The sequence below is a fragment of the Felis catus genome, chromosome B3 (genome assembly GCF_018350175.1).
Source record: "Felis catus isolate Fca126 chromosome B3, F.catus_Fca126_mat1.0, whole genome shotgun sequence".
In the NCBI taxonomy this organism is placed as follows: Eukaryota; Metazoa; Chordata; class Mammalia; order Carnivora; family Felidae; genus Felis; species Felis catus.
This window is the reverse complement of record NC_058373.1, coordinates 127,242,450-127,264,982: the sequence shown is the minus strand read 5'-3', so window position 1 is coordinate 127,264,982 and position 22,533 is coordinate 127,242,450. Positions and strand designations below refer to the sequence as shown.

The window sequence follows — 22,533 nt, the reverse complement described above, 5'->3', positions numbered from 1 at the left end:
CCCTTGTAAAATACCCTACCAACCCCTGACCCCCAACCAAACTTACATCTAAGGAGAGAAACTTTTCCTAATTTGCACAAAGTTCCTGTAGAGCTTAGTGGAAACTAGTTTCCACCTTTGTTTAGCAATTTTCATTCCTGTTATTCCTCAAGAGCTAACTCCCAGCTGCCATTCTCTGCAGCTCCATTCATCTCTTTGGATTTCTTGTCCTTGGAAATAGAAATCTTTTTAAGCCTAGCTTTGGTTGTTAAACTTTTCTCTTTGTAAATGCTACCTGCCATTCAGCTGTGTTTAGAGCAGAGTAACTCTTCAGAGTGTATACTTGCTACAATCATAATGAATGACATTTGAATTCTCTCATAATTCCTCTTTTGAGCAATACTCCCACTTTCTGATTTGATGTCCCCTTCCTCCTCCTTTGTGAGACATCAATTCACCCCACGTGAGAAAGGAGTCTTGACATTCTTACACTTTTTATTCTGTACACTTAGCTGTCTTTACTTTAGCCAGATTTTATTAGAGCTTTTTCTAAACCAAGTACCAGTTTTGCTTGGGAAAAGGTTGGATTCTGGTCTTGCAAAATGGGTTATGAGAGCTCAAAATCCAGTTAACTTTATCCACCAAATATAACAAGGACTCCTTTCCTCCTAAGTGGACCAACACCTCCACGCAATAAGTATGCATTTTCTTCCACAGAAAACACAAACTTTGTATTTTATTTTATCTATTGTTTTTGAAAACACAAAGTCCTTCCATGAGGAAAGTCGCTGATTCTAATTAGCATTCCTAGTTTCTTTCTTCCCCTACCTCACCGTGTGTGTGTATGTGTGTGTGTGTGTGTGTGTGTGTGTGTGTGTGTGTGTGTTTGTAAAAACAATACTGGCATTATTGTGGCTGAGGGAGTATTTCCTTCCTTCAGGGTTTGCTTCTATGCCAAGTCTCTATATCATCTAAGAGTGTCTTTGGCTGACCTCTCAGAGACAGATGGCGCTCCCCCAAACTGCCTTTCTAGTACTTAGGATGTTTGATGGTTCAATGCATGCGGCCCTCTGTGCATGGTGGTCTGTATCTCCTCAAAACAGATAAGAAAACTACTCTGTACAATATGAAAATCCATCTCTCCCATTGTTCTGTCCTGTAATAACCCCCATCTTTAAAATTCCTGTAATGTTTTCTTCTTCTCTATTCATTTGGTTAGACACTCCTGTGGTTCCTATATTCCCAAACTCCTAACAGATATTTCCATTGCCTGTTCTAACTAGGCTCGATGCAAACTTTGAGCTTAATACAGTCTCAGTGTTTGACTTTTGGGGGTATCTGGGACAGACAGATCAAAAAGTTTTCTTAAAACCCTTACTTTTGGTGACCCACATTTGATCTGACTTCTGATGCCTGATACAGAAGACCCTCTGTCCTGACTTATTCCTCTAGTTTGGCACATGTCAGTGCTGCAAAGTCCATTCCCTGTTAGGAAAGAAGTGTCTCCTATTTTGGAAGGGTACAAATAGCCCAGTTTGAACCAGGATAACGTTGTCCTCTGCTAATATCACTCTTGGAGCAAGAAAATAACTAATTTGACATTTGTCACTGTCCATAAATTAGAAATTAATTCTTACAGTCATGGAAAATATAGCTCTTCATAGGTCAGATTAACAGCTATCCTGTTTATTGATATCAAAAGTATTACTAATATTCTCATAATATATTACTTATGACATTGTTATAAACATAAAAGGAAAAGATTTTTTGGTGTGTATTAGTTTTCTATTGCTGTGTAACAAATTACCACAAACATAGCAGCTTTAAAACAATACCCATTCATTCTTACACAGTTGGACAGCTCAGAATGCTGTGTGGGATTGGCTGGCTTCTCTTCTGAGGTTCTTAGAGGGTTGAAATTGAGAGGTTCTCCAGGTTGGGTTCTGATACTATGGTTCTGGAGAACAATTCACCAAGCTCATTCAAGTTTTTGACAGAATATTTTTCCTTGTAGTAGGCATCTGAGGTCACCATTGCCTTGCTGGCTGCCAGCAGTGGACCTCTCTCTTCCCCTAGAGGCCATCCATATTCTTATGTACCTTCGCTCATCTTCAAACCAGAAACCAAGTACCCAAGTCCTTCTAACTCTTGGAATTTTCCCTTACTTCCTCTTCCGCAACCAGCAGTAGAGCATTCTGCCTTTATAGGGCTCGGGTGATTAGATTAGATCCAACAAGATAATTCCCTTTAGCACGAAAAAGTAAAATCTTCATGGGAGTAACACTGGGAGGTAACACAATTCTACCTGAAACAGTATGCATTCATTTAGAGAGCATAAATCCATTGAATACATGCTCTATGTATTATATTCCAATTCTCTGCTAAAGACTCAAGAGAGCAAGATGAATGAGAAGCTGAAGGTGTGTCACAAACCAAGGATTATGAGTAATCAACTTCTGTGCAGCTAAAGGTCCAATAAAAGGATTCAAAATACAATAGTAGATCGTGTTTTCATTTTCTTTGGATCTATACCCCAAAGTGGGTTTGGTGGATCATATGGTAGTTCTGTTCTTAATTTAATTTTTGAAGAAACTTCATACTGTTTTCCACAGCGGCGGTACCAGTTACATTCCTTTTAAAAATGCTAAAGGGTCTCCTTTTCTTCACATCAATTCTAACACTCATTACTTCTTGTTTTTTTGATGATAGTCATCCTAAGAGATGACACATCCTGAGAGGTGTGAGGTGATAATAGCTGCACACTTATATTCATCGCAGCATTATTCACGATAGTCAAGATATGGAACACCCTAAGCATTCCTCAATGGGGAGGAATGGACAAAGAAGATGTGGTATGTATACAAAATGGAATAGTATTTAGCCGTAAGAAAGGACATTCTGCTGTTGGCAACAACATGGATGGACCTTGAGAGCATGATGCTAAGTGAAATGAATCAGACAGAAGGACAACATTGCATGATATCACTTATAAGTGGGAAATAAGAAAGTCAAACTCATAGAAAGAGACTAGAATGGTGTTTACCAGGAGCTGGGGTATTGGGGAAATAGAGAGATTTTAGTCAAAGAGTACAAACTTTCAATTATAAGATAAATAAGTTCTAAGGATCTAATGCACAGAATGGTGACTACAGTTAGTAACGTGTATTAGATACTTGAAAGTTGTTAAGAGGGTGCATCTTAAATGTTCACATCATAAAAGAGAAATGATGAGTATGTAATGATACAGGTGTTAGCTAATGCTATGGTGGTAATCATTTTGCAATAAAAAAGTGTATCAAACCAACACAGTTGTACAACTTAAACTTATGCAACATGTCAATTATATCTCAATAAAGCTGGAATTAAAAACATAATAATAAATGAATAAAATATGGATGTGTTACCAAATGTCTTTAGCCAAAACATAGAAAGAAAATGAAAACAATGGCATGCAATAGCATTTGCTGGTGCCATGAGAGTAACAGGTGCAGAATTCTAGGGAGTTTAAAAGAGAAGTGGTTCATTCTACCAAGGAGCTGGTAAAGCATCGAAAGTTTCCCAAGAAAGACAACACACATCTGCTTTCGAATGACAAGTAAGTTATTATGAAGTTTGCAAAGTAGCAAGGACATTCTATGACAGGGATTCTGCATAAGCAAGTCAGAGGTAAGACATATATTGACCTGTTTGCAGAAACTAATGAGCCATACAAAGGAAGTGAAGATGATATAATAATTTACTCACATTACTGTTGGAGTCTCCATGAATCATAACCCTCGCTTTGATAAAGAACAATGATGTTCTTTGGATAGGAAGTCATTTATTGGCATGGTGTTTCTTGTGTCAAAATCCGTCAGTGGGGGGGCGCCTGGGTGGCTCAGTCGGTTGAGCGTCCAACTTCCGCTTGGGTCATGATTTCGTGGTTTTTGGGTTCGAGCCCCGCGTCAAGCTCTGTGCTGACAGCTCAGAGCCTGGAGCCTGCTTCGGGTCCTATGTCTCCCTTTCTCTCTGCCCCCTCCCCCCCGACTCACACTCTGTCTCTCTCTCCTTCAAAAGTAAATAAACATTAAAATTTTTTTTTTTTAAATCCGTCAGTGGCCTAATGTTTTTTTTATAATAGCAAATCTGAAACCTTTTTGCTCAATAACAATATATTTAATAATAACCCAGTTGCAGTTCTCCAAATCAGAACACTTGGTTTTTATGTGTTAAAAAAATCCCATTTTCTAATTAGTGTAATTTTCTATTTTACTAAGACATGTTTCCACATATCATCTTACATTCTCTCAAGCTTTCTCTTTCTTGAAGTACCTCATCTCCTCACTTCTCCTTACTCAACTTCTGCTCTTTAGAGCATAATTCAAATTTCTACTCTCTGAAGCCATCCTCATCTTCACTGATTTTCCCATTTTTAAAATTTCCTTTCCATGAAATTTCTATTGTACTTAACTAGCACTTAAATGGATTCTGATCGGGGCGCCTGGGTGGCTCAGTCGGTTAAGCGGCCGACTTCGGCTCAGGTCATGATCTCGCGGTCTGTGAGTTCGAGCCCCGCATCGGGCTCTATGCTGACAGCTCAGAGCCTGGAGCCTGCTTCGGATTCTGTGTCTCCCTCTCTCTCTGACCCTCCCCCATTCATGCTCTGTCTCTCTCTGTCTCAAAAATAAATAAACGCTAAAAAAAATTAAAAAAAATAATAAAAATAAATGGATTCTGAACCTTTTTTAAAAAATATATATTTTATTTTTAGATCCACAGCAGAACTGAGCACCAGGGACAGATAGAGCCCATATACCATTTCTCCCCTCCACGCACACAACCCCCCTCACTACCAGCTTGCCCCACGGGAGGGGTACATTCACTACAACTGATAAACCAATGTAGACACATCATTATTACCAAAGTCTCAAGTTCACATTAGGATTCACTTTCACTGTTGCACATTCTGTGGGTTTGGTCAAAAGTATGATGACATTTATCTACCAGGTATCATACAGAGTAATTTCACTACCCTAAGATCCGCTGTGCTCTACTTATTCATACCTCCGCCCTCACCAGCTCCTGCCAGTCATTGATTTCTCTACTGACCCGGACCGTTTTATTTCTTTCTCTGTTATTTTATTTGCACAATATGTGGCTTTCTGATTTGATGACAGATTTTATGCATCACCTTTGTTGATCTTTGTGCAAATTAACCAATATGCGTGTTGCTCAAGTGTCAGATTATGTGTTCCATAAGGCTTCAGGCTTCCCAAAGCCATCCTTCCCCTCAAATTTACACAAAAGTGTTTGAACTCCCAATCCACAACTGGTGGTATACTTTGGGTGTTTACATTTACCCTTATGGGTCCTATCAAGCTTCCACTGACTTGCTAATGCCATCTTCATCTCCAGTCTCCAGGATGTAATGTGCTGCCTGCTTTCCTTAAAATGTCACCTTCAAGCTGGATACCACAATAATCTATTTACTCTCTGGAGGATCACAGCAAGTTTTTTTTGTTTTTTATTTTTATTTTTTTTTAATCCTGGATAAATGGGAAAACACTATATTTATTATTTATCATCTAAAAATTAGATATTGGTGGGGCACTCAGGTGGCTCAGTTAGTTAAGCATCTGATTCTTGATGTCGGCTCAGGTCATGATCTCATGGTTCATGAGATGGACCCTCGTGTTGGACTCTGTGCTGACAGCACTTGGGATTCTGTCTTGTCCTCTCTGCCCCTTCCTCGCTCCTTCTTCCTTTTACTCTCTCAAAACAAATAATATAGACAAATTTTTCTTTTAAATAAAAATTAGATATTAGTAACACACATTTTTCAAGTCATTGCTACTAAAGATTACCCAATTTAGAGCTCCCCATTCCCACAGTCTTTCTAAATCCCTTTTTTGCTCTTTCTGCCCACAGGCCTTTTAACGTTGTAGCTGGCGGCACAGCATGGTACTTTATTATTCAGAGTACATCAGTTCTTGATGGCATCACACCCTCCTCACATATACGAAGCCAGCTCTGTTACCTGTGTTTATTTCAGCCAGCGGAGCCCTCTGCTCCTTGCTAGCTCACCAAACCCCCCAACATAAAAATTACTGCTTTGCTTCACCTTAGGTCAGGTCACATGCTTAGACCGGGCCTCTCCAATTTATCCTGTGCGAGCTAAAGGGAGGTCATGTAAGGATTTATGATCCTCTGGGAAAAGAATAATGGAGGGACTGCTCTTCCAATTATATTTATTAATTAAATTAAAGGTGAGCTTCGCCCCTACAGAAAGGTGAGATTCTAAAACTAATGATGAGGACAGTTCCTTTCGTGTGGGCTGATTTTTTTTTTTCTCTTGAATACTTCATTTACTGGAGCTGCAACTCGTTCTGTTGCCAATAGGAATTCTTGCCATACAAAGGTAGGAATGTGGTCCTGGGAATTTAATTATTCCTACAACAAAATTCCTGTTTTATTGAATATAAATAGGTATGCCTAGTTATGTTAGAGATTTTGTAGTACTTAAATACCAATAATTATTCAAACAGATTTATTGAAGTTTAATGGCAATGTAATAATAATGTCGGTATGTTTTATATGCAATAGTTGTTACACCTCATTAAACAGGTTGGTAAATGATCCATCGCTGTTTAATTAACATGCAATGACTATGTTATTAAATCTTAAACTGTAAATTAAATCCTGATTTGAGACACTTAAATTTAAAGTGTGATTGAAAACTTCTTTGGGCATGAGCCTCCAGAGTCCCTTTCATTTTCCATGGTTCCTTCCTGCCCTACTCACATCCCACACCATACCTTTGGAATTGGAAGGTGGACTGCACTTAATTTGTGTGGCTGAATTTTTCTGAATGAAGAAAGGCATGCTTTTCTAGTAGCTCAGCAAATTGTGAATGGAGAATAAATTTTATTTCAATCCAATTTCTTACATATGGAAGAGTACTTTTTAAAATATATATTTAGGAAAAGAAATGGCCGAACATTTTACAACCATTCCCTCACACATTTATAACAGGTTATTTTGCAAGCTTGGTAAGCTTTATTTGGCTAATTCAGAACTAAATATTCATCTATTTACCAACAGAAAGATCCATGGTACATGTAGGATTCTTCAATTTTTGATGAACAAGCTGGCTATAAAAATAGTTTGATGTTGAGTAGTCAAGTGTAGTTTATTTTTTATTTTTTTTAAATTTTTATTTACTTTTGAGACAGAGAGAGAGAGAAAGAGAGAGAGACAGAGTGCAAGCATGGGAGGGACAGAGAGAGAGGGAGACACAGAATCCAAAGCAGGCTCCGAGCTGTGAGCACAGAGCCCGATGTGGGGTTCAAACTCACGAACGGAACCGCGAGATCATGATCTGAGCCAAAGTCGGACGCTTAACAGACTGAGCCACCCAGGCACCCCTCTCTATTTTTAATAGTGAGAATCAAATCGAAGTTTGTATGTATCTCAGAAATATACAGAGTTGAGATTTTCTGGAGCAAAATTTGGAGTTTGCTTGATATGGCCCAAAGAATATCAATAAGATATTCTCCAGATATTGTATAACTTTTACATCTTCTTTTGTGTTTTTCTGTTTTTCTACCTTGTAGCATGCAAAACAGATCCCTAGTGTTAGAATTTATATTCTGTGCGTCTTTTCTCCAATGCTGACCTATCACAGCTTTCAATAATATTTTAGCACTGTATAACACAAAACATCCTGAGATTAGGGAAAACTGCAATTTCAAATAACTTCCAATGTCTTAGATACCGTTGAACTATTTTCCCATAATTCTTTGGATAATATGAACAGTGCTAGAAGGTGTGTGAATTTTCACTTACAGTTTTTAAAAAATTAAAAAAATATATATTTAGTAAGGCCTATTCAACATACCTGTATATAAGACTATACTCCTCTCTTCTGTATCTGTATATTGAGGGAAAAAGAACCAATCAGGTATTATAGTATAATAATTGCAACATTTTGTAGAACAGCATAATAAAAACATATTCTCATGAAACTTTATAAACACAAAAGAAAAAGTGTTTCACAAATTCTTCCTGCACTAAACCATTTGTGGATGTATGCTCAAAGTGTTTATCTTGGAATTAACAGTTTGCCTGGAATACTTTCTGAACACTCCCTACCACTGTCACCATCCCACATCTCATCATATCTTTCTGATGACTATCTCCTCTTTCAAAAGTCAACTCAACATTGAATAATTGTTTTTAAGTAGGCCCTATACCCAACGTGGGGCTTGAACTCATGAACCCAAGATCAAGAATTGCATGTCCTACCAACTGAGCCAGCCAGCCACCCCAACACCAAATATTTTTTATAGGCTTTTCTTATCCTCCTGTACGGAATTAACTTCTTCTTTGGGACTGCTCCCTCCAAGTTACTACACTCCGCTACTGTTGATCAATAGAGCAGTAGGAAATAATTCTGTATTTCCATGGTTGCCTCTCCCTAATTGACTGGAGGCAATTTGCAGGCACAACCCATGCCCAATCATCTCAAATCATGAGCCCAAGTAGAATGATAGACACATAATAAGAGCTCAACATTTTTAGTAAATAAACATTTACTTCTATGATACTATGTATAAGCATCCACAGAGATTACCATTCTGGCATTTCACCTCTTTAATTGTATTTGTCCTGTGGTTCTGCCTATGTAAATGTGCATCATATCTGAGATTCTCTCCATCTTGTTTTTTATCAAAACCTTTTTATGGAGTTGCCACCTGTCATTTTACATTGGTATAATTCTAACAGAGTCTCTGCTATGAGAGGTGCTTAATATCCCATCTGTCATTGTGGGACAGGGCTTCCTCTAGGCAGGCTCTGAAGTCATTCCCTCATGTCGTACATGGTCTTCGCCTTGTTGGAACTTAATAAGTATTTGTGAATTAGAGGTAGACTGGAAGTATGTATGAAAAACACATTATTTGACCAGAACAATATAAATAAAAGTGGTCCAATTAAACTATGAACCTCAAAAATAGTGTAATGTTCAGATCTGCATTTCTAATAAAGCACCCCTTTCTGCATGCATTGCTCCAAGATGGAAATCATTATTACATAATTTTGTTAATTTGAATTTTGACTCTCATTTTAACTTAAAACTTAGGATGGAATTAAAATGTATATTTTCTTATGTAAATGTGTAATTGCATTGCAGTTATGGATTTACTAGTTTCTTTTCTGTCTCTACCAATGTAAGATAAAGTCCACAAGACTGATTTTTCACTGCTGAAACTTGTCGGCCTAGAATAGTGGCTGCTTCATAAATACACGTGGAAATCATGAAGATCCAATTTCTCTTTGTATGGATTCTGTTTAAATATAAGACGTGTGTGACAGTTTGCATTTATATGGTATGTTTACATTATTGCTTTTAGTCCTATGTAATGGCTCTGTACGGTACGTAATTCAGATTTTGTTCACATAACTTCCCACATAAGGGAAGGAGGTAAATATTAAGCTACCTCTCCAAATTAACAGGGCCATATAGTAGCAGAGCTGGCAATAAAGCTAACGTGCTCCTATTTTCAATTAAGGGAAATCTCAATCTTACCAACATAAAGAACTGCAAATTCACTCACGTTTGTGAGAATATGGTTTTCCCATTTCTAGCATCCAAATACACAACTTGGTAAAGAGTACCTAAATTTGACAGACATCTTAAGAAAATTCTTCTACTATCTCTTTTCTGACCTCTCTCTCTCTCTCTCTCTCTCTCTCTCTCTCTCTCTCTCTCTTTCTGTCTCTCTCTTTATGTATTTACAACTAATTCACATAGATTGTATATAAATACACATAAATACTTTCTTATATTTGGGTATGTTCGGTAGCACTTTTTCTTCATAACTATCTTTCTTTTGAAGGGACTTACAATATTTGAGAAAAGATAAAGTAATGATTATAGACTCAGAGAGGCATATTCCTTATTTGCCAGTGCCTGGAGAGAATACCACTGGACTTTCCATGTGATTACTGAATCTCACGCTAGAATTTCTGAGAGCTATATTCATATACAATTGAAAACACCTGACAATGAAGGCTCTTGTATGCAAAGAAGAGAAGCACAAGAGAAGACTGATTAGCATGACAGTCTGAGAAGTTCTGCTGACCCGTTTCTGACTAACACTGGTGAAAATTACTTAAAATATAATAACAACAAAAAAGCCTCCGGGAATGATCCTAAAGGAAAATAATACATGAATAAATATCTATTCATGGAAATCTATGAAAATTTGGCAAAGAGAGGAAAAAGAATGTGGTAAGAAGAGCAAGAGTCAAATGGGAGAACATCCTCAAAGTGATAAGAAATGATCTACCAAGAATCCTACATTTAGGAAAGTTCTCTTTCAAAAAGGAAGGCAAAATTAAAATAAATATGGTAAAGCCTAGTCATCCCCTAAAAAGTGTTTTCAAAAATATATTGTGAAAAAAATAATTCAAATGGATCATAGATCCAAATGTAAAAATGCAAAGCTATAAAACTCCTAGAAGATAATGCAGAATTCCTAGATGGCCATGGGTCTGGCACTGACTTTTTAAATAGAACACTAAAGTTTTGCTCCTTGAAAGAAATAATTGATAAGCTGGACTTCATCAGAACTAGACCTTTGCTGTGTGAAAGACAACCTCAAAAGGATGAGAAAACAGGTGACCACTGAGAGAAAATATTTACAAAAGATATATTTTGGTATCCAGTACATACAAAGAATATCTAAAGCTCAACAATAAGAAAATTAACAACTTCATTTAAAAATGGGCCAAAGTTCTGAACAGACACCTGATGAAAGATATACAGCTGATAAATAAGCATATGAAAAATGTTCAACATATCTCATTAGGGAATTGTGAATTAAAAAACACACACAATGAAATCCTCTACACATCTGTCAGAGAACGGCTGAAACCCAAAACAATGGCAACACCAAATGCTGATAAGGATGTGGAGCAACAGGAAGCGTCATGCACTGCTGGTGGGAATGAAACACAAAACAGCCACTTTGGAAGACGGTCTGGTGATGCGCACAGAATTAACCATTCTCTTACCATAGGATTCAGCAGTCCTGCTCCCCGATATTTTCACAAGTTGAAAGCATGTCTCCACACAACCCTTCACATGAAAGTTTATAGCAGCTTTACTCATAATTGGCAACACCTGTGAGCAACTCAGGTATCCTCTAGCAGGTGAATGGAGGCATAAACGTTGGTACATCCATACAATGGAGTATTATTCAGTGCTAAAATGAAATGAGCTATCAAGCCATGGAAAGACATGGAGGAATCTTCAATTAATATTGCTAGATGAAAGAAGTGAATCTGCAAAGGCTAAAAAGTTAAGTGACATTCTGGAAAAGGCAACGCTATGGAGACAGTAAAAAGATCAGTAGTTGCCACGGCTTAGGGGGAAGGGAAGGATGGATGAATTGGCAGAGAACAGATGAACATTAGGGCGGCAAAACTATTCTGTTATACTATAGTAGTGGATTAGTACAATAATGGGTGCTACAATATGTTAATATATATTAGTCCAAACCCACAGAATGTACAACACTAAGAGTGAACCCTAATGTAACTATGAACTCTGAGGGATAAGGGTGTGTCAACATAGATTCATCAATTTGAATAAATTTGTAAGGGATGTTGATAATGGGGGAGGCTATGTATGTGTGAAGGCAGGGAATATATGGGCTGTGTCTAACTTATGGTCAATTTTGTAGCAAACCCAAAATTCCTCTAAAAAAATTAGGTCTATTAAAAATCTTCAAAGAAATTAAAATGAGAGAGGATCTCATTTTAATGAGAGGATCATTATATAAATAAATAGAAATTTCCTTCCACAAAATTTTTATAAAATGTATTTGGTGTTAAATATACGCATGACATCCTGTTTTTTGTGTGTGTGTGTGTGTTAGGGACTCAAAGTTAAAGCATAGGTGAGTTTTGTCTGCAAGATGCTCACGTTTTCTTTAGCCATACAAAACATATACACGTGCAATAGTTTTCCTAGGTCATGTAATGGTGACTACCATAAGGAAGATTTAAATGAAGTTCTATGGACCTTCAAAAGAAGAAGTACTTCTTCCAAGGAAAGTTTTTTGGAGTAAGTGGCATTATCACTGGTCTTGAAAAGAAGGAAGGATTCAGGAATATATATAAATGGTGAAGGTCTTTCCTGGTAGAAGGAATTGGAAAAGTAAAGGCATGTGGTTTAGATAGTGGAGGTTTAAGAACATATGCAAACCAAAATGTAGGATTCCATTCAGAGAGAAAGAAAGCTTGACCATGGAAAACCGAGAGGGGAAGACTGGAGTAGTCAATCATCTGAACAGGTGGGGCAGTGAACAGGCTAATCCCAGATGGAAGGAGAGATACTTCTTTCTCTGAGGCAAGAAGAGGATGAATAAGTATTTGAAGTAAATAGAAGTTGAAGAAATAGAATTCAGATACCTTTAAATAATTTATTTCACTAAAATATGAAGCAGCATCATTGGCAAGCGACCAGAGTGGTTTGGATATAGTTTAAGGCTTGAGATCCAGAAAAGCTTCAAAGAATGTACGGGAAATAATTGTGACAAATATCCTATTAGAGACCGTTTGAAGACACAAGTCTACCATGTACAGTTGAGCAGATTGTGGCTGCAAAACAGTGCCCGGATGAGATGCCAAAACGAGGGCCTGGAGGCGTGGACTCAGCCTGTGCCCACTCCAAACAGCACCTTTCTTTCATTCACAGAAAGGTTCCAAATGGGCAAGTAGTGGCCCTGAAAAAGATCTCAAGTGAAACTGATGTTCAGGTTTTATTAAAGACCTAAACTCTTAAGTGAACCTACAGTACTTAAGAGCAATAATTTGTGCCTTTGTGTTAAAAATGTAACCAAAAATTTTAAAAAGGGCACCACTTAAGTTCCTTTCACCCTAGAACTAGAGCGCAATGAGGCATTTCAGAACCATGGTATCTAAATTCCGTACAGGAAGAAGCAGTCACTTTTAAAAAACAGGATTTCCTTCCACCTTAGTTATGCTGGCAACATTCCCAAAGCTATTGAGCGGTGTAAATAATTTGCCAATATATTCACAATGTGGATTTAATTAGATAAAATTTCACTTTAGCCAAATAGCTTTTCGGAATCACAGTTTGGTTTGGGCATCCTATCTTGAAAACATAGCTGGTGTTTTCTGGAAATTCTTAATGAGTGGTCTGGTAGGCAAATTCTAAGTAAAAGACATTCTTCGGATGCTCTTCGGATGGTATTTTAGGTAAATTGTGTCTTTCAGGAGTAACTCAAGTTGTTGAAAGTTAAAGGCATTAATCGTACTTAGATGGACATAATTTCAATACTGAGGGCAACACTCAACCATCTAATTTATGATACCTATGCATCAATCAGAAATGAGGACAATCAATCTTACCCCATTTCATTGGAGATATAGAGAGATGATGCAAATACAAGGAAAGAAAGAATATCTTGCCCTTTTACAACCTACTTTGTTACCATGAAATGTCAAACTATACACAACGTACTATTTCACTTCTGAATTGTAGAATTCCCAGACTAATAAAACTTAAGTAGTTGAAAATGATTATGGCCTCAAAGGCACTTAGGTAGGCTGTAGAAATAATACCTTCTCACCTGTCCCTGGCCTGACTTGGTGGGTGCTGCAGGAGAGAAACCTAATTCAGATAATGCAGAACAGCATGGAGTCCCAAATGATCCCATCACATTGATTTTCAACTGGTGTCAATCAACTGAAATGAATGCACTTTTTATTTTGGCATTGTTTACCTCTTGCACACTGAGACAACTGATTTGATTCAATCGTTGATTCTTCTCTGTGACTGCTATCCAGTGTAAATAGACTTTTCACTTCTATTTGGTGATGAACAAACAGCCTTGGACTGTGCACATCACCTACGTATTAGCAGTCACTGTTCCTGGGCTGTCTAATGTACAGAAGTAGGGGGCTTCCAGATTAAATAAGTCCTCAAAGTAAATGCTCAATATAAATTCCAAGCATTTTTATCTTCAGAAAGAAGTATTTCTTTAAAGAAGGTGGTTTTATAGAATCTGGGCTTCCCTGATTTTCAAACCACTTCTAGGAATACAGTACTTTTCTATTTAGTTACACTGGCTTTAGAACTTCCTGTATAATTACTCAATAAAGATGCAGTTTCCTTTATTTTTCCAATTGTTATATTTCTAGGTCTTTCCATAATTATAGGCACAGAGACCCTATTTGTTCCACCCTTTACTACTAAATTAATTAGCTATCTTTTCATAAAACTAATGTCACTTCAACTCTGTGGCTTTTTTTCACTAAAAATGATAATAATCTCTATTATATTACAGAATATTTCCTTAAAAAAGAAGTCAATGAAGTTGTAAAGAAAATATTAAATACTGCTATGCTGTCCCATTCTCCCTTCCATTGTCCCAAACCACTCTTCCGGCTGTGAAACTGTCAGGCATAGCATGACATCTGCTAAAAATGAGTTCAACCCAGCATCTTGTCAGATGTAGCCCATGTTTTGTGTTCTCTGATCTTCTAAAAAGAACAAACAAATCCAGAGCGTAGGAAGGCACTTAGATGGCTTCTAGGGAAGCTGTCATTTCCATTGTAGCTTTGTTCTTTACTGCAGAAAGAGGCAGATACTAAAAACTGCCAGAAGAAAAGAGAAAAAATAAAGTAGCATCACCAGCATGTGGATAAGTGCCAAGCAGAGGAAGATGCTGGACCACAAACAAAGATGGCTATAGGTGAAGATACAAAATAAGAAGAGAGTATCTGAATATTTTAGGGAATACTTAGAGCTAAGAGGATGGGGTAGCGTAAGGTGCAGAAATGTTTCATTACTAAAAATTATACTTAATGATGTTTAGCATTCTGGTTATAAAATGTTCAAATATTTGCCTCAAATATTCTCTCTGGTCGATAGAAATTATGGAGACACAAGCAAAATATGTCTGTAAATGTGTGTTTATGTGCATGTGTGTGTGTGTGTGTGTGTGTGTGTGTGTGTTTGCATATAAATGACTCTATCATTCATTACGTTGAAGGGAACAAAATGCTTACAGTGTTGAACAACACATAGGAATCTATTTTCTACAAAATACTTGAGCACATATATACAAATATGTACAAGTATGCTCACAGCAGCATTGTTAGTGGTAGGAGAAAAAAAGAAAATAATTGAGAGAGAGAGAAGAATTACACAATATCCACAAATGGAAAGCTGTGCAGCCATTACGATAACCGAATTAGATTCTGACTTAGAAAAATATCCACTGCATATTGTTAAATGAAATAGCAAGCCTCAGAACAAAACGAAGAATCTGATCCCAATTTGTTTAAAGACCCAAACGAAATTGTAGCTGAACATAAAGATGCATATTTATGTGCACAGAAAAATTCTCCAAGGATAATAAACACAGAACCATTAAGGGGAAGAAGGCAGAGGAGGGCGTACACTTTTTACTATATACACTTACATATTATTTGAATTTGTCAAAGCAAGCATGTTTTTCTTGTTTAATTTAACTAAAACAAAAAGATTAAAAGAAAAGCGTACATTTTGTTCTTGGGGTAAGTGAATTTTTGCATAGTTCTGAGGGGAAGGAAAAGTGTCAAACTTCTAAATAGACCCTTCCATTTATATTTTAGTACCTCTGGCCTTTTTTTAAAGGTAATAAATATATGTAGTTGATGACTACAGAGTGACTTATTTATTCTTTGTCTTTGCTTTGAAGTCAAGAAATATTTGTGTTCTCCTCACCACATGCCTCCTTTCTGGATCCCCTGTTTTCCATGTGGTCTGTTACTACATCTTGGAATCTGCATATTAAACACCAATTGTCTCCTGACTTTGAATTCCTTGATTAAAAGGGAATTAAATTATAGTACAGAGGGGTATCCAAGGTATATGTGTATGGAGCAGTGAATTCAGATGTGGCACAGAGAGTTCTAGCAAAGTGTGTCTTCAAAGCAGACAAAAGAAGCAATGTTCCGTGAGTTAGTTTAATGCAAAGAGATACGGGAAAGACACGTATTTATTTAATCTCTTTTGAAGAAGCAGTCGTGTGTTAGGAGAGACTTACATGTCTTACATGTCCGAGTAGCTACTGTCCTTGTAAAAAATGTATATTGAGTTGCAAAAGCATCCACATGGCACTTTCAAATGTGTTTTGCAACTTCTTCCATGTGGTTGGCAGGTTCTGGCAAAGCATAAATTAACTACCCGTGTGTTTGTCATACATATTGTAGCTATGTGACGATACGAACGAGTACTTTACTATTTTCAAAATGATTATATTCAATGACTGGATACAAAAAACATTAAAATACACACAGCGGTGGCACAGAGTTAGCTACACTGTGGTATCAAAATTATGTCTCAGGTGCACTAATGCCTGGATGGCAAATGTTGTCCATTTCCTTCTGTCTTCAGCACTGTACTGCCATTTGGACCTTCCTCCAACAACTACTCAAAATATTGGAATAACCATCTTATTCATCCCCCTACGTCCATTTTCTCCGTGATCCAAAATATGTCTCCCACTGCCAAACTAATCTTCCTTATGCCTTGTTTTTTTACAGAGTTCTAAAGTCTTCCATGTTTTGCTCTTGCCTGGTAAATTAAGAATAAACACCACATGGGGTGGGTGGCTCAGTCAGTTAGGCATCTGACTTCGGCTCAGGTCATGATCTTGAAGTTCATGAGTTTGGCCCTGCATCGGGCTCTCTGCTGCTGATGCAGAGTCCTCTTTGAATCCTGTCTCCCTCTCTCTTTGCCTCTTCCCCCACTCGTGTGCACATGCTCTCTCTCTCTCTCTCAAAAATAAATAAACATAAAAAATTTTTGTTAAGAATAAACCCTACGGCCTACCACTGGAAGCTTTTCATCACAAGGATTCAACTTACTATCTCTGTCTTTGTTGTTCTATACCTTCTACCTGAAATCTGGATAGCCCTTCCCCACCACTGCCTTTTGAAGTTCAACCAAATCTTTTTTATTTTTCTTTTTAAACTTTTATCTTTAATTGAAGTACAGTTGACATGCAATACTATATTAGTTTCAGATGTAAAACATGGTGATTCAACAATTCTATACCTTATGAAATGCTCAGCTCAAGTGTAATTACCATCTGTCACCATACAAGGTTATTATAGTATTACTGATTATAGGCTCCATGCTATATTTTTCACCCTCCTGACTTATTTATTTTATAACTGGAAGTTTGTACCTTTTAATCCCTTCACCTGTTATGCACATCCCCTCTCCTCTGTCTTCTCTGGAAACCACCAGTTTGTTCTCTGTATTTGTGAGTCTGTTTCTGTTTTTTCTATTTGCTCGTTTGTTTGGTTTTTAGATTCCACATATAAGTGAAGTCATATGTATTTTTCGTTCTCTGTCTGACTTACTTTACTTAGTACAATGCCCTCTAGGTCTGCCCATGTTGTCACAAATGGCAAGATTTCATTCTTTTTTATGGGTAATTCAAACAACTCTTAATTTGTGCTCAATTTGCAGAGAGCCCAAGATTTCATAGTGGAGTGAGATACTGAACTGAGTCTTAATCTTCTATTTTCAGTTGTCTGAAATGGAAATAAATAGCTGTATTTTGGGAAAGGGCACCAAGAACTTAGTGGTTGATAAATAATTCACAACTGTCTAATTTTTCCACTAATGACCATTAAATGCCAGATGTCTACCTTTATGTTTTAATTTTCATTTTTTTACTATTATGTTCTCTCCAGATCTCCCACTTGCTCTCTAAGATAGATTTAATGCTTTTTAGGAATAAGGGAATAGGGACAGATTCTGTCTGTTTAGTGTGTCTGTTATAGTTAAACAGTGCTAGGATCTGGAAGCATATCATTCAGATTTCAGTCTTCTCTCTTATGCCACTTGTGAATCCCATTCAAAATCTTTGCCTTCTGTTTCCTCAGGCATAATATAGAGAGTATCAGACTTAGCTTGAAAGGCTCTCAGATAACTCAAAAGAAGTAATATATATAAGATGCCCGGCACAGTCCGAGTAGTTGATGGATATTTGTTAAAAACGATTAACTGGCAGGTACAAATGATTATCTGTGTTACTCGCTCTGCATTTTTTTTTAATTTTTCATATATGAAATTTATTGTCAAATTGGTTTCCATACAACACCCAGTGCTCATCCCAAAAGGTGCCCTCCTCAATACCCATCACCCACCCTCTCGCTCTGCATTTTTGAGTAAATTGCAATCAACACAGACCCATAGTGAACAAAAGAGTATGACTGAATGAAAAAGTAGCTGAACTTGTACCTGAAGTGCTTTTGCTTTTAGGATCCTTCCTTCATTGTTTCCCATGTTTCTGGCAAAACCCTTAATTCCTATCTCTTAATCAAGGGGGTTGTATCATATGGTGATACATATGTACTATATTCTATAGTCATAGGGAAGTTCTCACTCTCTGATCATAAATTGCAATTCAGTTTTCACATTCTTGTCTTTCACTCTTTATTTTGTGAGTAGTTTCATAATTTTTATCTTTCAGAAAGAGTTTGTATATAGCAGGCCCTCAACATGTTTTAGGAGAAGGAAAGGAAAATCATACCCCTTTTATGGCCTGGCATTTAAAAAAAAACTACTTTCAGGGGCACCTAGGTGGCTCAGTCGGTTAGGCGTCCAACTTCAGTTCAGGTCATGATCGCACGGTTTGTGGGTTCGAGTCCCGCATCGGGCTCTGTGCTGACAACTTGGAGCCCGGAGCCTGCTTCGGATTTTGTGTCTCCTTCTCTCTCTGCCCCTCCCCCACTTGTGCTCTGTCTCTGTCTCTCAAAAATAAATAAATGTAAAAAAAAATTTTTAAACCACTTTAAATACATTATCTCATTTATTCCTTACTTCCATTTTTATGGGATGACTACAATTATCCTTATTTATACATGAAGAAGAAGGTAGCTTAAAAGATCAATGAGAGGAAGGGCTAGAATCCAAAACATATATCTGTTGGCTCAAATCCAGTCTATATCTTTCTATTTAATATTTGAAACTGTTTTGGATACACATTAGTTTAATGGGTCTATGACTTTGTGGGTCCAAAACCTATTTCTTGGATTTGGGAACATTCTAGGTATAGAGTAAGCTGATTCTATCAGGTTGTGCTGATTGCCCTTAAATAAAATAATTTTTAGGAAAAAATAGGTTAGTAGTTCTCAAACTCGTTGCTCTAAATGTGTGCACATCTCTAGGTAAGCCTGCAAATATAGTCTCCTAATTTATGTTGTAATGTTCATTACGAAATATGATGATAATCTCTCAAAATTATGGCATTTTGAAATACGCTTACAGCATTCTACATCTATAACAATCCCCAGGAACTAAAGATTATTCAAATTAAATAATTTGAAAAATCAAGTAAAAATTCCTCATATTATCTAATAATGGAAATAATATATAGAAATAGATTATGCTGAAATAAATTGCTACATACCAATAAAAAAAACCCTCAGGTTCCCTCTTCCTTTCTCACGCTTTAAAAAATTTCTTGTATTTATTAATTGCATTTAAAAATATCCAAAGAATAATTAAAATTCGGCAGCAGTCTACCATTTTTCATCTCTAAGCTGCTGCAGGTGAATTTCCACTGGAAAAACCTAGGGTCATTTAAGGTACTGAGGGGATTTTTTTTCTATTTTGATTATTCTGGAAAGGAAGATTAGTGTGGAAGAAGCATAAAGCCAAACCTGTTCAAATTAATCCAGACATATACAAAATGCCAAACACAAAAGGTCAAGAAATTTCTATTTCTAGAATATATGTAGCTGGTTAATTTATAAATTAGGTATCCCTTAAAGCCTTGGTGATTTTATTAGGCTATATCCACTGAGGAAATTAAACATTTCTACTTTGCATTGTGTATTCAACAATCAGGGCTCGGCCAGTGGAATTTTTTTTTTTAATCTAGGTCATTTTATCAGTGGTAGTTAACAGTCTCAAATATCTAGAGCTCTATACAGAGATAATGAAAAAAAACATATAATTATAACCTTCTATTTGAGAACCCTTTATTTATGATTGAGATACTATTCAAGCATAAGTCACTTCTTGAACTGTGGCTAAGCTTTAGAATCTCCTTTTGTCTAAGTCAAGAACACCAATTTTTGAGCTTATTGAGGAAAATCAGTGCTTAGGACAAATGTGAAATTTACAAAGGGTCAATCTTCATTAATGCAATTTGCAATAACAGTAAAGCAGAATAAATAACACACATTTTAATTGGGATTCTCTATTAGTAAAATAGGCTGTGCACAGCAGCCCCTAATTGGCACAGTTTTCTTTATGTATTCATTGTCTAAAAGGCCTATAGTAGAAAGAACAGGTGGTAACAGAAATTATTATAAAAGCAGTACAAATTACTAAGGAAAAATCAGACCCATCTAAAGAGTGAACTATTCATATAAAATTAGAGCTTCCTTAGTTTTATGACAGTAATATCTTTTCTTAAAGTTCCACAACCCCTCAGGAATGAATAGAGGGATTTTAATTTATTTTTAAATCCTATCCAGACTATGATACCACATATTTTCTTCAATCCCTATCTCTATTGCATCAGCTAATGGGCATACCACAGAAAGGATACTTCGCTTGGCTTTGGGTTTGAGGGAAATATATTGGTAAAGAACAAAGGGAGTTGTCTTTTTTAAGTTTGGTTAGCTGAAGTAAGTTTTATTTTATAAATTAACAAAAATTTAAATAAAAATACATTAGGTTTTCTACAGCAAAATGATCAGGACATAATTTCCTAAATGAATTCAAAGTAATGTAAATATTAATATTTCATTTATTAAGCAGTTCTTCAAGTCTCCTACAGTTATTCTCATAAGTATGTAATGAATATATTTAATTACTGAAAATCAGAGAAAGGAAAAAAACCAACAACAGGGAATCCCACAATGGAGAGAGTTGTGATTTAGATATCAAATATTCCTCTGGCTCTATTCAAAGACCAAAACCAAATTGAAAAGGTGTCATTGAAAGATATACATTTTTTACATCTCTTTTATTAGCTACCTGTGAGACATTCTAGACAAGTCAGAAAAAGTCTTGATGGACCAACTTGTCAACAGACATAATGGAGCCATTTAATGTCCGTCACCTTGGCAAGAGGAATGTGGAATCAGAAAATGTACTGACGGTAGTTTCCAGTGTGAGTTTCCCAGAACTTTCGCTGACATTAAAATAACTTAATAAGAAGAGAGCTAGAATATAAGATAAGAAGAGAGCTAGAATATAAGAGAGGCATACAGAGGCAGACCAGAAGAGAGAAGAAGAGACAAAGAGAAGCCACAAAGAGGCAAAGAAATGTGTACAGAATGTGTATGGGCTCCACACCTGTGTAAATACATAAGGGTTTCATGAACTCAAAACTCTCTTCAGCCTTGACCCAAAGCAAAAGAATATTACTTTAGCAACTATCACCCAAGTGCACAATCCTTTTAAAAATAGATCCTTTGTGAATTGTATTAATCACTATGTATGGAACCTTTCAGTCCGAAGGGTAAATTTCAAGGTGTTGAAGCAATGTCAGTATGGAGGGTGTTGCTTTTGGAGGAAAGCTGTCAGGTCTTTCATGGGTGCTGTCAAGTACAAGTTGTCAATATGAATAAGAGACTTTAGGGGCACTTATAAGAGGGAGTGTGAGGGTAAATGTTTGACGAGGGAACGTGGGGTTAAATTGCTGGGAGCCCTTTCTATTTTTTTAATTAGAAATTCCATCTAGCAGTTTCTAGCCCACAGGGATTCTGAGGCCAAATCTAGAGGAATGTGTTTACAGAATGACTGAAATCTGTAGGGTTGGGACCATAGTGACATCAATAATTAAAAGCCAGTTTGACTTAAAATTAGCATCATTAATTGTGTTTTAAATGTTAACATCTTCTGAGAATTTCTCACCCTCAGAGTTTTCCCCAGCCCTCTTACTTTGCTAGTTAAAGAGTGGTTAACACGTAACTGAAAACGCCAACTGTGTTGGAAATCCAAATGATCGTACTTGTTAGAGGGGAACAAGGTGTTTGGCCTGAGTGTGGGGAATGCACTGGTCAGACCAGCTCCCACCACCCGCATGAAGCCAGCGGAGCCCTCTCAGTTCATAACTTTCACACCATTCTGTGTTTTGCTTTGGGTTCCCTTAATTCAAAGCCTGTGATCTTTGGAAATGGTTTTGTTTTCCCATGGTCTTAGTTGGGCTTCCTAGAGAGCAGTGCCTGGCAACAGCTCTCATTCTCAGCCCCACTTGAACTCTAACAACAGACCTCTTGTAATGACTCCAGCACAGGGGTAGGATTAGGATATTTGTCCAAGAGACCTGGCTTTTCTCAGTCTCACACCTTCTGATTTTGAAAAGAAGCAAATTTGTTCATGAGTTCTAGAGACGTCATTTTCATTCTCCTGTGGACCCTTAGACTCAACCTCTAGAGATAGCAAGGTAATTTTTCAAATACTCAAATCTTCATGGTAGCATATGAAGATTCCAACACATAGAGTTAGTTTCATCTTTCAAT

General features: G+C 36.9%; 1 long non-coding RNA gene across 5 annotated transcripts in view; it reads right to left on the bottom strand.

Annotated features, from left to right (window-relative positions):
• LOC123386161 overlaps positions 1-22,533 on the bottom strand; it is a 1,074,166-nt gene that overhangs the window by 88,557 nt on the left and 963,076 nt on the right. For 4 of the 5 annotated variants that reach the window (XR_006599871.1, XR_006599870.1, XR_006599869.1 and 1 more), the window contains one exon: positions 7,293-7,888. The exons of the other annotated variant lie outside the window; for it this stretch is intronic. This is a non-coding gene — a long non-coding RNA (uncharacterized LOC123386161). Of the gene's footprint in view, positions 1-7,292; positions 7,889-22,533 lie in introns of those variants that run through there. 5 annotated transcript variants of the gene reach the window in all.